At 56.3% G+C, this 16,348-nt stretch overlaps 4 pseudogenes; all 4 read right to left on the bottom strand.

Moving 5' to 3' along the window:
* Positions 1 to 2,761: 2,761 nt before the first annotated feature.
* Positions 2,762 to 6,011, bottom strand: LOC128038850 (28S ribosomal RNA; annotated as a pseudogene).
* Positions 6,012 to 6,238: 227 nt separating this feature from the next.
* Positions 6,239 to 6,389, bottom strand: LOC128038853 (5.8S ribosomal RNA; annotated as a pseudogene).
* Positions 6,390 to 11,917: 5,528 nt separating this feature from the next.
* Positions 11,918 to 15,178, bottom strand: LOC128038849 (28S ribosomal RNA; annotated as a pseudogene).
* Positions 15,179 to 15,400: 222 nt separating this feature from the next.
* Positions 15,401 to 15,553, bottom strand: LOC128038852 (5.8S ribosomal RNA; annotated as a pseudogene).
* Between the last annotated feature and the right edge of the window lie 795 nt (positions 15,554 to 16,348).

The following is a 16,348-nucleotide window of genomic DNA, read 5'->3' as shown; positions in this document are numbered from 1 at the left end:
AACGTGACGGGGCGAAGGGCAAGTTAAGCTCGAGCCCATAGCAATGCATAAGCCACCCCAAGAGATCTTTGCCCAATAGGAACTTGGTCTTGGAGTCGCTATTACATTTCTATGGGCACGGCTTGACCGGCCGGAAAATTGTCACCCCGCCACCACCGCCGGCGACCGACTCACCCCTGCAGTGAGTCGCTATGATTCTACCCGACCCCATGGGGGCTAGACGCACCCCACCTCGGCTCGGAGGGGCACGCCGGGGCAGCGGATCTCACCCCTTAAAGAGCTAAAAACTTCACAATATGCTACCAGCAACATTCGACCGTCTCAAATGCGACACTCTTCTTTAGCTCAAGACATCCTGTGCACCAAGGTGCCGATGGGTGCCCGAGGCTCCCGCACATCCAAGCACCAAGTTGCCGATGGTGTCCGAGGCTCCCGCACATCCTAGCCACCGAGGTGCCGATGCTGCCCGAGGCTCCCTCACATCCGAGCCACCAAGGTGCCGATGGTGGCCGAGGCTCCCGCACGACCAAGGGCCGAGGTGCCGATGGTGGCCGAGGCCCCCGCACGACCAAGGGCCTATTTTACCGATGGTGCCCGAGGCTCCCGCACGACCAAGGGCTTAGTTTGCCGATGGTGCCCGAGCCTCTCGCACGACCAAGGGCCTAGGTTGCCGATGGTGCCCGAGGTTCCCGCACATCCAAGCACCAAGGTGTCGATGGTGCTCGAGGCTCCCAGCACGACCAAGGGCCTAGGTTGCCGACAAGGTCCGAGGCTCCCGCACGACCAAGGGCCTAGTTTGCCGATGGTGTCCGAGGCTCCCGACATCCCAAAGACCTAGGGGCCGATGGCGGCCGAGGCACCCGCACGACCAAGGGCCTATTTTCTCGATGGTGCCCGAGGCTCCCGCACGACCAAGGGCTTAGTTTGCCGATGGTGCCCGAGCCTCTCGCACGACCAAGGGCCTAGGTTGCCGATGGTGCCCGAGGTTCCCACACATCCAAGCACCAAGGTGCCGATGGTGCTCGAGGCTCCCGCACGACCAAGGGCCTAGGTTGCCGACTGGGTCCGAGGCTCCTGACATCATAGCACCGAGGTGCCGATGGTGCCCGAGGCTCCCGCACGACCAAGGGCCTAGGTTGCCGATGGTGCCCGAGGCTCCCGCACATCGGCACCGAGGTGCCGATGGCGCCCGAGGCTCCTTCATGGCCAAGGGCTTAGTTTGCCGATGGTGTCCGGCTCTCAGACATCCTAGCACCAAGGTGCCGATGGTGCCCGAGGCTCCCGCACGACTAAGGGCCTATGCTACGAACGGTTCACGGAGCACCGCCGGACGGATCGCCGAGCACCGCCGGACGGATCGCCGAGCACCGCCGGAACCTAACCGGCGGTGGGGGCACCGACGTCCGCATACGGCATGGGCCGTGCCCCTCGACAACCCCCGCCGCCAATATCACCTCCCCTAAAGAGCTAAAAAAACTTGGTCAATGCGCTACCAGGTGACATTCATGTGTCTGAAATGGGGACACTTTTTTTACCCGACGCTCCCGCACCAACAGGGGCCCAACTTTAGCTTTGGTGCTCAAGGCTCCCGCTCATCCATGCACCAAGGTGCCGATGGTGCTCGAGGCTCCCGCACATCCAAGCACCAAGGTACCGATGGTGCTCGAGGCTCCCGCACGACCAAGGGCCTAGGTTGCCGACAGTGTCCGAGGCTCCCGTACATCATAGCACCGAGGTGCCGATGGTCTCCGAGGCTTCCCACAACCAAGGGCATAATTTGCCGATGGTGTCCGATGCTCCCAAGACATCCATGCACCAAGGTGCCGATGGTGCCTCGAGGCTCCCGCACATCCAAGCATCAAGGTTACCGATGGTGTCTGAGGCTCCCACACATCCGAGCCACCAAGGTGCTGGAGGCTCTTGTTGCGAAAGGGGAGGGACCGGGAGGATTCATCCATTGTTGGCTATCCGAATTCTACCCTTGGATTGGGAGGGACCGACAACTCATTCATTGTTGGGTACCGAACATATAATGATATTTGAATTCTACCTTTGTATTGGGAGGGACCCAGACACCGACTCACCCATGATGACTTCAGATATTCCGGATACTCGCCGGATGGATCGCCGAGCACCGCCGAACCTAACCGGTGGTGGGGGCACCGACGCCCGGCATGCGATGGGCGTGAGCATTGCCTCGATAACCCCGCCGCCAATGTCTCTTCCCCTAAAGAGCTAAAAAACTTGGTCAATGCGCTACCAAAGCATATACATGTGTCCTAAATAGGACACGTTTTTTTAGTTTCCATATGTCCAAACAGGACACTTTTTTAGCCCGACGCTCCGCACCAACAGGGGTCAGAGTTGTCGATGGTGCTCTGTGGTTCTCAGACATCCGAGGCACTAAGGTGCCGACAAGGGGGAGCTCCCCACATGTCCAAACGGGATGCTTTTTTGTGCCGCTTATTCCACTTAGTGACTTAGTGTTTTTAATCAAGATTTTGTCATGGCCCAAAACAAATACAAGAAGTCAATGTTGGGTCCATGAAACATGGCACGATGGGGCGTAAAATTGAACAAGTCCCCTGAGTCACCAATCAGGGGGAGCCGCACCAGACCAAAGAAAGGCCCCTCACAGCCATGTTCCACGGGGGGGCGGCACGCCAGTGTGTTTAACTAACTCCTTACACCAAGTCCCCACCGGGGACCCTGTGGTAGGGTCGCAATGTAACTAGGGGGATGGGATAGGCGATAGGGAGGGACGAATCGGCTTACAAAGGGTCAATCTCAAGGATCGTGGCAAGAAGGCCACTCGCCACTTACAATACCCCGTCACAGATTTAAGTCGCTCAGCAAAGGATTCTACCCGCCGCCGGGGGAATTACGCCTGTGGAGGCGCCATGACTTGTCCGCCATGTCACGCACTCACTCCACGACACGCGCGTCTTGGGGCCAGAGGCCCCATCGCTGGTCGGCAATCGGGCGACGGGCGCGCATATGTCGCTTCTAGCCCGGATTCGACTTAGAGGCGTTCACCATAATCCAACAAGACGGTAGCTTCACACATCGCTTTTCAACCAAGCGCGATGACCAATTGTGCGAATCAACTGCCTCTCGATTAGGTTGAATTACTATTGCGACGCTGCCATCAAGAGGGTAAACTAACCTGCCTCACGACGGCCTAAACCCACCACGCTCCCTATTGGTGGGTGAACAATCCAACACTTGGTGAATTTCGCTTCACAATGATAGGAAGAGCCGACATCAAGGATCAAAAGCAACGTCGCTATGAACGCTATCGCCACAAGCCGCTTATCCCTCGTGGTAACTTTTCCGACACCTCTAGCTTCAAATTCAAGGTCTAAAGGATCGATAGGCCACGCTTTCACGGTTCAGATTCAGATCGGAAATCGTAATCAAACGAGCTTTTACCCTTTTGTTCCACACGAGATTTCTGCTCGCTTGAGCTCATCTTAGGACACCTGCTATCTTTAACAGATGTGCCGCCCACCAAACTCCCCACCGACAATGTCTTCCGCTGATCGGCCGGTCAAGCCGCCTTGGGTCCAAAAAGAGGGCCGTGGCCTCATCCGATTCACTAATAAGTAAAATAACGTTAAAAGTAGTGGTATTTCAATTTCGCCGAGAGCTCCCACTTATCCTACACCTCTCAAGTCATTTCACAAAGTCGGACTAGAGTCAAGCTCAACAGGTCTTCTTTCCTCACGATTCTCGCCAAGCCCGCTCCTTGGTCGTGGTTTCACCGGATAGTAGATGTGACAAGGGGAATCTCGTTAATCCATTCATGCGCCTACTAATTAGATGACGAGGCATTTGGCTACCTTAAGAGAGTCATAGTTACTCCCGCCGCTTACCCGCCGCTTGGTTGAATTTCTTCACTTTGACATTCGTGAGCATCGCGTAAATCACATTGCGTGAGCATCCGCAGGACCATCGCAATGCTTTGTTTTAATTAAACAATGGATTCCCTTGTCCGCATTTCAGCCTCGAAGTCGACCGCTCGTCGCCTCGGAAGGCCCCGAGGGAGCTGCTCCATTCCGTCTCTCGGCCAAGACGCTGGCGACCCGCCTCGCCATGGAGCAGCCGAGCAAAGGCGCCGGAATGACGGTTCGGATCGGGACCCCGTGCTCAAATTTCGTGAGCCAATCCTTTTCCCGAGGTTACGGATCCATTTTGCCGACTTCCTTGCCTACATTGTTCCATTGACCGTAGGTCGCTCACCTTGAGACCTGATGCGTTATGAGTACGACCGGCGCGGACGGCACTCGGTCCTCCGGATTTTCAAGGGTCACGGGCGACCGACACCACGCGACGCAGGGTGTTTTTTCCGGCCATTGATCTACCTCCTACCGAGCTGCTTCTGTGGTGGGCAGCCGTTAAATGTAAAAGATAACTCTTCCCGAGGCCCCCGCCGACGCCTCCGGACTTTAACGCTGTTGCCACCACCAAGGTCCTTGCTCAGAATTTTAACCCGATTCCTCAAGCTCACACTGATCGCTACTGTTGACGGCTTCCCCCCGCCTCTTAGGATCGACTAACCCATGTGCAAGTGCCGCTCACATGGAACCTTTCCCTCTTCGCCTTCAAAGTTCTCATTTGAATATTTGCTACTACCACCAAGATCTCGACCGACGGCCGCCCGCCTGCTCAAGGCCGGTTTTTTATGGCGACCGCCGCCCTCCTACTCATCGGGCTCGCCCTTGCCCCGACGGCCGGGATAGGTCGCGCGCTTAAGCGCCATCCATTTTCGGGCTAGTTGATTCGGCAGTGAGTTGTTACACACTCTTAGCGGATTTCACTTCCATGACCACCGCCCCGCTTGCCTTAATCGACCAACACCCTTTGTGGGTTCTAGGTTAGCGCCAGCTGGGCACCGTGAACCCGGCTCCTGCTCATCCCAAGACGCCAGCCTCGCTACCAAAATGGCCCACTTGAGCTCGATTCCGTGGCGCTGCTCAACGGCAGCACCGCTGCCCCTACCTATTTAAAGTTTGAGAATAGGTCGAGGGCGCTATGCCTCGATGCCTCTAATCATTGGCTTTACCCGACAGAACTCGCTAAGGGCTCCAAATATCCCGAGGGAAACTTCGAGGAACCACTACTAGACGGCTCGATTAGTCTTTCGCCTCTATACCCAAGTCGATTTAACGATTTGCATCGTCAAGATCGCCATGGCCTCCACCAGAGTTTCTCCGCTTCGCCCGCCAGCATAGTTCACCATCTTTCGTCCCGACAGCATGCTCTCACCAACCCTTCTCAAGATCAAGGTCGGTCGGCGGTGCACCCGCGAGGGATCCCGCCAATCGCCTTCCTTGCGCCTTACGGGTTTTCTAGCCCGCTGACTCGCACACATGTCGACTTTGGTCCGTGTTTCAAGACGGGCCGAATGGGAGCCCGCAGTCGACGCCCGAGCACGCAGTGCCGGGCACGCCGAGGCGGCGCGGCTGAATCCCACGATCGAGGCGACGACGCCTCCACGGGCGATCAAAGGCCCGGCTTGGGCCGCCACCACGACCAAGGCCGGTCCACGCCTGAAGCCGATCGGCGGACGGCCTCGCTGCTCCACATCCGACCGGGCGCATCGCCGCCCCCATCCGCTTCCTCCCGACAATTTCAAGCACTCTTGACTCTCTTTTCAAAGTCCTTTTCATCTTTCCTCGCAGATTTGTTCGCCATCGGCCTCGCGCCAGATTTAGCCTTTGACGGAATTTACCGCCCGATTAGGGTCAGATTCCCAAACAACCCGACTCAGAGATGCACTGTGGTGCGACAGGTCCGCACGACGGGCTCACCTTCCGCGCCTCTTTCCAGGGACTTGGGCCCGGTCCGTCACCGAGGACGCTTCTCCAGACTACAATTCGGACGCCGATGGCGACCGATTCTCAAGCCGGGCTTTTCCCGCTCGCCGCCGCTACTAGGGGAATCTCGTAAGTTTTTTTCCTCCGCTTATTGATATGCTTAAACTCACGGTAATCCCGCCGACTGGGTCGCGATGCGAGCACCGCCCTTGCGATGCCGAAGGGTTCAAGGGTCTCGACGACGGACGCGCACGACGACCAACGAGGTTGCTTACAAGATTACCACCGATCGTCGCGACGATGATGTCGCCGAGGACTCGAATTTAGGCCAACCGCCGGCCGTGGAGCGCACGGAGGCCAATTTCGCCCGCGGTCCAACCGAGGCTCGAGGGCTCATGGTTGGATGGGGCGACGATGCGTGACACCCAGCAGACGTGTCTCGCCTAATGGCTTGGGGCGCAACTTGCGCTCAAAGACTCGATGGTTCACGGATTCTCGCATTCACACCAAGTATCGATTTCGCCACGCTCTTCATCGGCGCGAGAGCCGAGATATCCGCTGTCGAGAGTCGCTCAGATATTTTATGCACAAGAGAACAAAGATCATCAAGCACCGACACCGCGAACGGTGCGGCGGCTGTAAGACGGCCCCTTTTTTCGCTTTCGATTCCTTGGCGCGATTCGCGCGGGGTTTGTTCGCTTTGCCTCAAGAGGTTGATCCCGCATCTCACCCCACCCGACGGGCGAGGGACGACGAGACCGGCCGCCCGAGACACGGGTGGCGAGAGGCGAGGATGCACCCGCACCACCTCCGTGTTGTTTGCAACTCGCTCAAGGGTCGCTCGCTAGGCGTGTTTCGACAATGATCCTTCCGCAGTTCACCTACGGAAACCTTGTTACGACTTCTCCTTCCTCTAAATGATAAGGTTCGACTTCGCGACGTCATGGGCAATAACCGCCCACGCCGCCGCGATCCCAACACTTCACCGACCATTCAATCGGTAGGAGCGACGGGCGGTGTGTACAAAGGGCGTGGATTTAGTCAACGCGAAATGATGACTCGCGCTACTAGGAATTCCTCGCTGAAGACCAACAATTGCAATGATCTATCCCCATCACGATGAAATTTCAAAGATTACCCGGCCCGCTTGGCCAAGGCTATAGACTCGCTGAATACATCAGCAGAAGCGCGCATGCCCCCGTAACATCTAAGGGCATCACAGCACTGTATTGCCTCAAACTTCCTTGGCCTAAAAGGCCATAGTCCTCTAAGAGCTAGCCACGGAGGATCACCTCCGTAGCTAGTTAGCAGTCGAGGTCTCGCTCGCTAACTAATTAACTGCATAAATCGCTTCCACCAACTAAGAACGGCCATGCACCACCACCCATAGAATCAAGAAAGAGCTCTCACCATTATCCTTACTATGTCCGACCTCGTAAGTTTCCTGTTGAGTCAATTGCCGCAGCTCCACTCCCGTGGTGCCCTTCCACAATTCCTTTAAGTTTCAAATTTTATGACCATACTCCCTAACCCAAAGACTTTGATTTCATAAGGTGCCATGAGTCCTAAAAGCAACATCCGCCGATCCCCGGCTCAAGATCGCTTATGGTTGAGACTAGGACGGTATCCGATCGCCTTCGAGCCCCCAACTTTCGCTCTGATTAATGAAAACATCCTTGGCAAATGCTTTCAGCTTGTTCGCCTTCATAAATCCAAGAATTTCACCTCCGACTATGAAATACGAATGCCCCGACCGTCCCCTCGTTAATCATTACTCCGATCCCGGCACAACACAATAGGATCGAAATCCTATGATGTTATCCCATGCTAATGTATACAAGCGTAGGCCCGCTTTGAGCACTCTAATTTCTTCAAAGTAACAAATACGAGGAACGACCCGCCAATTAAGGCCAGAGCGATCGCCGGCAAGAGGGACGAGCAGCATCGGTGCTCACCGTGAGGCGGACCGCCGACCCACCCCTAAGTCCAACTACGAGCTTTTTAACTGCAACAACTTAAATATACGCTATTGAGCCGGAATTACCGCGGCAGCGGGCACCGCACTTGCCTCCAATGGATCCTCGTTAAGGATTTAGATTGTACTTATTCCAATTACTGCACTCATAGAGCCCGGATTGTTATTTATTGTCACTACCTCCCCGTGTCGATTGGGTAATTTGCGCTACCGCCGCCTTCCTTGGATGTGGTAGCCGCTTTCGTGCTCCCTCCTAATCGAACCCTAATTCTCCGCCACCCGTCACCACCATAGTAGGCCACTATCCTACCATCGAAAGTTGATAGGCGTAAATTTGAATGATGCGTCACCGACAAAGGCCGTAAGCGATCCGTCGAGTTATCATGAATCATCGTAGCAACGGCAAAGCCCGCCGACCTTTTATCTAATAAATGCATCCTTCCAGAAGTCGGGTTTGTTGCACGATAGCTCTAGAATTACTACTGTTATCCGAGTAGCAAATACCATCAAACAAACTATAATCGATTTAATGAGCCATTCGCAGCTTCACAATCAATTTGTTCATACTTACACATGCATGGCTTAATCTTTGAGACAAGCATATGACTACCGGCAGATCAACCAGTAGCATTCTCCGCGACGCCGGCACCGCATGGCCCTCAACATGCCCCGTGAGCTACGAAGAGGTCATAACAGAGCACGAGCATCGTCTGTGTCAAGAGACAAATGCATAGGCATCGAGAGATGAGGGCCTCAACCCTACTCTCAAAAATATTTTCCGTGATCCGAAGCACGATCGAGCACCAAAGGCACCGACGAGGCCACGCCGATTTAAGGGGCGACTCGGACACAAGGCACGATTGAGGTCCACCACGCACTCAAGGGCACGGATGGAGAAGGGACGGCAACACATCCATAATTCCATCCGCTTAGGTACGCAAAGACAGATCCCGATCGCACTCCTGAGTTCGACACAACAAGGGGACTTAATGAAGAGGAGTGCGGATCGACAGCTCGATGCGAGTAGCATGGAGCCCGCCAATACACACAACCAAAACGCCACTCATATGCCTATTATGCATTAGTAGTAGCGCCCACGCACACCGCCCAATGCCCACCCAACCGAATGGTAGGGGAGCGAAGGAACAACGAACGAGGGCGCACTACAACCGCTGGCACGAGAACTACGAGGGAAAAGTCCCACCGGACTTGGTCGAGCCAAGACCGAGCCTACAAACTCAACTTACACCCCCAAAGGCCGCTGCTGCCAAAGGGACTTGGTACTAGGGTCGCGGGCTTTCAATGCGGGCAAGGGCTTGGCAAGGCCAAGGCACCGTGTGGTCGCCGACTTGGGATGCACAAGGCGCCCCTAAACGTGACGGGGCGAAGGGCAAGCCAAGCTCGAGCCCATAGCAATGCATAAGCCACCCCAAGAGATCTTTGCCCAATAGGAACTTGGTCTTGGAGTCGCTATTACATTTCTATGGGCACGGCTTGACCGGCCGGAAAATTGTCACCCCGCCACCACCGCCGGCGACCGACTCACCCCTGCAGAGTCGCTATGATTTACCCGACCCCATGGGGGCTAGACGCACCCCACCTCGGCTCGGAGGGGGCACGCCGGGGCAGCGGATCTCACCCCTTAAAGAGCTAAAAACTTCACAATATGCTACCAGCAACATTCGACCGTCTCAAATGCGACACTCTTCTTTAGCTCAAGACATCCTGTGCACCAAGGTGCCGATGGGTGCCCGAGGCTCCCGCACATCCAAGCACCAAGTTGCCGATGGTGTCCGAGGCTCCCGCACATCCTAGCCACCGAGGTGCCGATGCCGCCCGAGGCTCCCAGACATCCGAGCCACCAAGGTGCCGATGGTGGCCGAGGCTCCCTGCACGACCAAGGGCCGAGGTGCCGATGGTGGCCGAGGCCCCCGCACGACCAAGGGCCTATTTTACCGATGGTGCCCGAGGCTCCCGCACGACCAAGGGCTTAGTTTGCCGATGGTGCCCGAGCCTCTCGCACGACCAAGGGCCTAGGTTGCCGATGGTGCCCGAGGTTCCCGCACATCCAAGCACCAAGGTGTCGATGGTGCTCGAGGCTCCCGCACGACCAAGGGCCTAGGTTGCCGACAGGGTCCGAGGCTCCCGCACGACCAAGGGCCTAGTTTGCCGATGGTGTCCGAGGCTCCCGCACATCCCAAAGACCTAGGGGCCGATGGCGGCCGAGGCACCCGCACGACCAAGGGCCTATTTTCTCGATGGTGCCCGAGGCTCCCGCACGACCAAGGGCTTAGTTTGCCGATGGTGCCCGAGCCTCTCGCACGACCAAGGGCCTAGGTTGCCGATGGTGCCCGAGGTTCCCGCACATCCAAGCACCAAGGTGCCGATGGTGCTCGAGGCTCCCGCACGCACCAAGGGCCTAGGTTGCCGACAAGGTCCGAGGCTCCTGACATCATAGCACCGAGGTGCCGATGGTGCCCGAGGCTCCCGCACGACCAAGGGCCTAGGTTGCCGATGGTGCCCGAGGCTCCCGCACATCGACGCACCGAGGTGCCGATGGCGCCCGAGGCTCCTTCATGGCCAAGGGCTTAGTTTGCCGATGGTGTCCGGCTCTCAGACATCCTAGCACCAAGGTGCCGATGGTGCCCGAGGCTCCCGCACGACTAAGGGCCTATGCTACGGAACGGTTCACGGAGCACCGCCGGACGGATCGCCGAGCACCGCCGGACGGATCGCCGAGCACCGCCGGAACCTAACCGGCGGGGGGGCACCGACGTCCGCATACGGCATGGGCCGTGCCCTCGACAACCCCCGCCGCTCAATATCACCTCCCCTAAAGAGCTAAAAACTTGGTCAATGCGCTACCAGTGACATTCATGTGTCCGAAATGGGGACACTTTTTACCCGACGCCCCGCACCAACAGGGCCCAACTTTAGCTTTGGTGCTCAAGGCTCCTGGCCATCCATGCACCAAGGTGCCGATGGTGCTCGAGGCTCCCGCACATCCAAGCACCAAGGTACCGATGGTGCTCGAGGCTCCCGCACGACACCAAGGGCCTAGGTTGCCGACAAAGGTCCGAGGCTCCCAGACATCATAGCACCGAGGTGCCGATGGTCTCCGAGGCTTCCCACAACCAAGGGCATAATTTGCCGATGGTGTCCGATGCTCCCAAGACATCCATGCACCAAGGTGCCGATGGTGCCTCGAGGCTCCCGCACATCCAAGCATCAAGGTTACCGATGGTGTCCGAGGCTCCCACACATCCGAGCCACCAAGGTGCCGGAGGCTCTTGTTGCGAAGGGAGGGACCGGAGGATTCATCCATTGTTGGCTATCCGAATTCTACCCTTGGATTGGGAGGGACCGACAACTCATTCATTGTTGGGTACCGAACATATAATGATATTTGAATTCTACCTTGGTATTGGGAGGGACCCAGACACCGACTCACCCATGATGACTTCAGATATTCCGGATACCGCCGGATGGATCGCCGAGCACCGCCGAACCTAACCGGTGGTGGGGGCACCGACGCCGGCATGCGATGGGCGTGAGCATTGCCTCGATAACCCCCGCCGCCAATGTCTCTTCCCCTAAAGAGCTAAAAAACTTGGTCAATGCGCTACCAAAGCATATACATGTGTCCAAATAGGACACGTTTTTTTAGTTTCCATATGTCCAAACAGGACACTTTTTTAGCCCGACGCTCCGCACCAACAGGGGCAGAGTTGTCGATGGTGCTCTGGGTTCTCAGACATCCGAGGCACTAAGGTGCCGACAAGGGGAGCTCCCCACATGTCCAAACGGGATGCTTTTTTGTGCCGCTTATTCCACTTAGTGACTTAGTGTTTTTAATCAAGATTTTGCTGCTGGCCCAAAACAAATACAAGAAGTCAATGTTGGGTCCATGAAACATGGCACGATGGGGCGTAAAATTGAACAAGTCCCCTGAGTCACCAACAGGGGGAGCCGCACCAGACCAAAGAAAGGCCCCTCACAGCCATGTTCCACGGCGGGGGCGGCACGGCCAGTGTTTAACTAACTCCTTACACCAAGTCCCCACCGGGGACCCTGTGGTAGGGTCGCAATGTAACTAGGGGGATGGGATAGGCGATAGGGAGGGACTAATCGGCGACAAAGGGTCAATCTCAAGGATCGTGGCAAGAAGGCCACTCGCCACTTACAATACCCCGTCACAGATTTAAGTCGTCTCAGAAGGATTCTACCCGCCGCCGGTGGGAATTACGCCCAGTGAGGCGCCATGACTTGTCCGCCATGTCACAGACTCCACGACATCGCGTCTTGGGGGCCGAGGCCCTCATCATGGTCGGCAATCGGGCGACGGGCGCATATGTCGCTTCTAGCCCGGATTCTCGACTTAGAGGCGCTCACCATAATCCAACAAGACGGTAGCTTTCACACATCGCTTTTCAACCAAGCGCGATGACCAATTGTGCGAATCAACTGCCTCTCGCATTAGGTTGAATTACTATTGCGACGCTGCCATCAAGAGGGTAAACTAACCTGCCTCACGACGGCCTAAACCCACCACGCTCCCTATTGGTGGGTGAACAATCCAACACTTGGTGAATTTCGCTTCACAATGATAGGAAGAGCCGACATCAAGGATCAAAAGCAACGTCCGCTATGAACGCTATCGCCACAAGCCGCTTATCCCTCGTGGTAACTTTTCCGACACCTCTAGCTTCAAATTCAAGGTCTAAAGGATCGATAGGCCACGCTTTCACTGCTCAGATTCAGACCGGAAATCGTAATCAAACGAGCTTTTACCCTTTTGTTCCACACGAGATTGCTCGCTGAGCTCATCTTAGGACACCTGCTATCTCTTTAACAGATGTGCCGCCTCACCAAACTCCCCACCGACAATGTCTTCCGCTGATCGGCCACCAAGCCGCCTTTTGGGTCCAAAAAGAGGGGCCGTGCCTCATCCGATTCACTAATAAGTAAAATAACGTTAAAAGTAGTGGTATTTCAATTTCACCGAGAGCTCCCACTTATCCTACACCTCTCAAGTCATTTCACAAAGTCGGACTAGAGTCAAGCTCAACAGGTCTTCTTTCCTCACGATTCTCGCCAAGCCCGCTCCTTTGGTCGTGGTTTCACCGGATAGTAGATGTGACAAGGGGAATCTCGTTAATCCATTCATGCGCCACTACTAATTAGATGACGAGGCATTTGGCTACCTTAAGAGAGTCATAGTTACTCCCGCCGCTTACCCGCCGCTTGGTTGAATTTCTTCACTTTGACATTCGTGAGCATCAAGCGTAAATCACATTGCGTGAGCATCCGCAGGACCATCGCAATGCTTTGTTTTAATTAAACAATGGATTCCCTTGTCCGCATTTCAGCCTCGAAGTCGACCGCTCGTCGCCTCGGAAGGCCCCGAGGGAGCTGCTCCATTCCGTCTCTCGCCGGACGCTGGCGACCCGCCTCGCCATGGAGCAGCCGAGCAAAGGCGCCAAGAATGACGGTTCGGATCGGGACCCCGTGCTCAAATTTCGTGAGCCAATCCTTTTCCCGAGGTTACGGATCCATTTTGCCGACTTCCCTTGCCTACATTGTTCCATTGACCGTAGGTCGCTCACCTTGAGACTGATGCGTTATGAGTACGACCGGCGCGGACGCACTCGGTCCTCCGGATTTTCAAGGGTCACGGGCGACCGACACCACGCGACGCAGCGGTGTTCTTCCGGCCATTGATCTACCTCCTACCGAGCTGCTTCTGTGGTGGGCAGCCGTTAAATGTAAAAGATAACTCTTCCCGAGGCCCCCGCCGACGCCTCCGGACTCCCTAACGCTGTTGCCACCGCCAAGGTCCTGCTCAGAATTTTAACCCGATTCCTCAAGCTCACACTGATCGCTACTGTCGGACGGCTTCCCCGCCTCTTAGGATCGACTAACCCATGTGCAAGTGCCGCTCACATGGAACCTTTCCCTCTTCGCCTTCAAAGTTCTCATTTGAATATTTGCTACTACCACCAAGATCTCGACCGACGGCCGCCTCCGCCTGCTCAAGGCCTCGGTTTTATGGGCGACCGCGCGCCTCCTACTCATCGGGCTCGCCCTTGCCCCGACGGGCCGGGTATAGGTCGCGCGCTTAAGCGCCATCCATTTTCGGGCTAGTTGATTCGGCAGTGAGTTGTTACACACTCCTTAGCGGATTTCACTTCCATGACCACCGCCCCGCTGCCTTAATCGACCAACACCCTTTGTGGGTTCTAGGTTAGCGCTAGCTGGGCACAGAACCCGGCTCCTGCTCATCCCAAGACGCCAGCCTCGCTACCAAAATGGCCCACTTGAGCTCGATTCTGCGTGGCGCTGCTCAACGGCACCAAGGCCTGCCCTACCTATTTAAAGTTTGAGAATAGGTCGAGGGCGCTATGCCTCGATGCCTCTAATCATTGGCTTTACCCGACAGAACTCGCTAAGGGCTCCAAATATCCCGAGGGAAACTTCTGAGGAACCACTACTAGACGGCTCGATTAGTCTTTCGCCTCTATACCCAAGTCGATTTAACGATTTGCATCGTCAAGATCGCCAGGCCTCCACCAGAGTTTCTCCGCTTCGCCCGCCAGCATAGTTCACCATCTTTCGTCCCGACAGCATGCTCTCACCAACCCTTCTCGAAGATCAAGGTCGGTCGGCGGTGCACCCGCGAGGGATCCCGCCAATCAGCTTCCTTGCGCCTTTACGGGTTTTCTAGCCCGCTGACTCGCACACATGTCGACTTTGGTCCGTGTTTCAAGACGGGCCGAATGGGAGCCCGCAGTCGACGCCCGAGCACGCAGTGCCGGGCACGCCGAGGCGGCGCGCGGTCAATCCCACGATCGAGGCGACGACGCCTCCACGGGCGATCAAAGGCCCGGCTTGGGCCGCCACCACGACCAAGCCGGTCCACGCCTGAAGCCGATCGGCGGACGGCCTCGCTGCTCCACATCCGACCGGGCGCATCGCCGCCCCCATCCGCTTCCTCCCGACAATTTCAAGCACTTTGACTCTCTTTTCAAAGTCCTTTTCATCTTTCCTCATGCAGATTTGTTCGCCATCGGCCTCGCCCAGATTTAGCCTTGACGGAATTTACCGCCCGATTAGGGTCAGATTCCCAAACAACCCGACTCAGAGATGTAACCGTGGTGCGACAGGTCCGCACGACGGGCTCACACCTTCCGGCGCCTTCTTTCCAGGGACTTGGGCCCGGTCCGTCACCGAGGACGCTTCTCCAGACTACAATTGACGCCGATGGCGACCGATTCTCAAGCCGGGCTTTTCCCGCTCGCTCATTGCTACTAGGGGAATCTCGTAAGTTTTTTTTCCTCCGCTTATTGATATGCTTAAACTCACGGTAATCCCGCCGACTGGGTCGCGATGCGAGCACCGCCCTGCGATGCCGAAGGGTTCAAGGGTCTCGACGACGGACGCGCACGACCAACGAGGTTGCTTACAAGATTACCACCGATCGTCGCGACGATGATGTCGCCGAGGACTCGAATTTAGGCCAACCGCCGGCCGTGAGCGCACGGAGGCCAATTTCACCAAGGGTCCAACCGAGGCTCGAGGGCTCATGGTTGGATGGGGCGACGATGCGCGACACCCAGCAGACGTGCCTCGCCTAATGGCTTGGGGCGCAACTTATGCTCAAAGACTCGATGGTTCACGGATTCTCGCATTCACACCAAGTATCGTGATTTCGCCACGCTCTTCATCGGCGCGAGAGCCGAGATATCCGCTGTCGAGAGTCGCTCAGATATTTTATGCACAAGAGAACAAAGATCATCAAGCACCGACACCGCGAACGGTGCGGCGGCTGTAAGACGGCCCCTTTTTCGCTTTCGATTCCTTGGCGCGATTCGCCACGGGGTTTGTTCGCTTTGCCTCAAGAGGTTGATCCCGCATCTCACCCCACCCGACGGGCGTAGGGACGACGAGACCGGCCGCCCGAGACACGGGTGGCGAGAGGCGAGGATGCACCCGCACCACCTCCGTGTTGTTTGCAACTCGCTCAAGGGTCGCTCGCTAGGCGTGTTTCGACAATGATCCTTCCGCAGTTCACCTACGGAAACCTTGTTACGACTTCTCCTTCCTCTAAATGATAAGGTTCGACTTCGCGACGTCATGGGCAAATAACCGCCCACGCCGCCGCGATCCCAACACTTCACCGACCATTCAATCGGTAGGAGCGACGGGCGGTGTGTACAAAGGGCGTGGATTTAGTCAACGCGAAATGATGACTCGCGCTACTAGGAATTCCTCGCTGAAGACCAACAATTGCAATGATCTATCCCCATCACGATGAAATTTCAAAGATTACCCGGCCCGCTTGGCCAAGGCTATAGACTCGCTGAATACATCACAGAAGCGCAAGCCCCGTAACATCTAAGGGCATCACGCACTGCTATTGCCTCAAACTTCCTTGGCCTAAAAGGCCATAGTCCTCTAAGAGCTAGCCACGAGGATCACCTCCGTAGCTAGTTAGCGTGTCGAGGTCTCGCTCGCTAACTAATTAACTGCATAAATCGCTTCCACCAACTAAGAA

Source organism: Gossypium raimondii, unplaced genomic scaffold (genome assembly GCF_025698545.1).
Source record: "Gossypium raimondii isolate GPD5lz unplaced genomic scaffold, ASM2569854v1 Contig00321, whole genome shotgun sequence".
Lineage (NCBI taxonomy): Eukaryota > Viridiplantae > Streptophyta > Magnoliopsida > Malvales > Malvaceae > Gossypium > Gossypium raimondii.
This window is presented reverse-complemented; position numbering and strand designations above follow the sequence as displayed.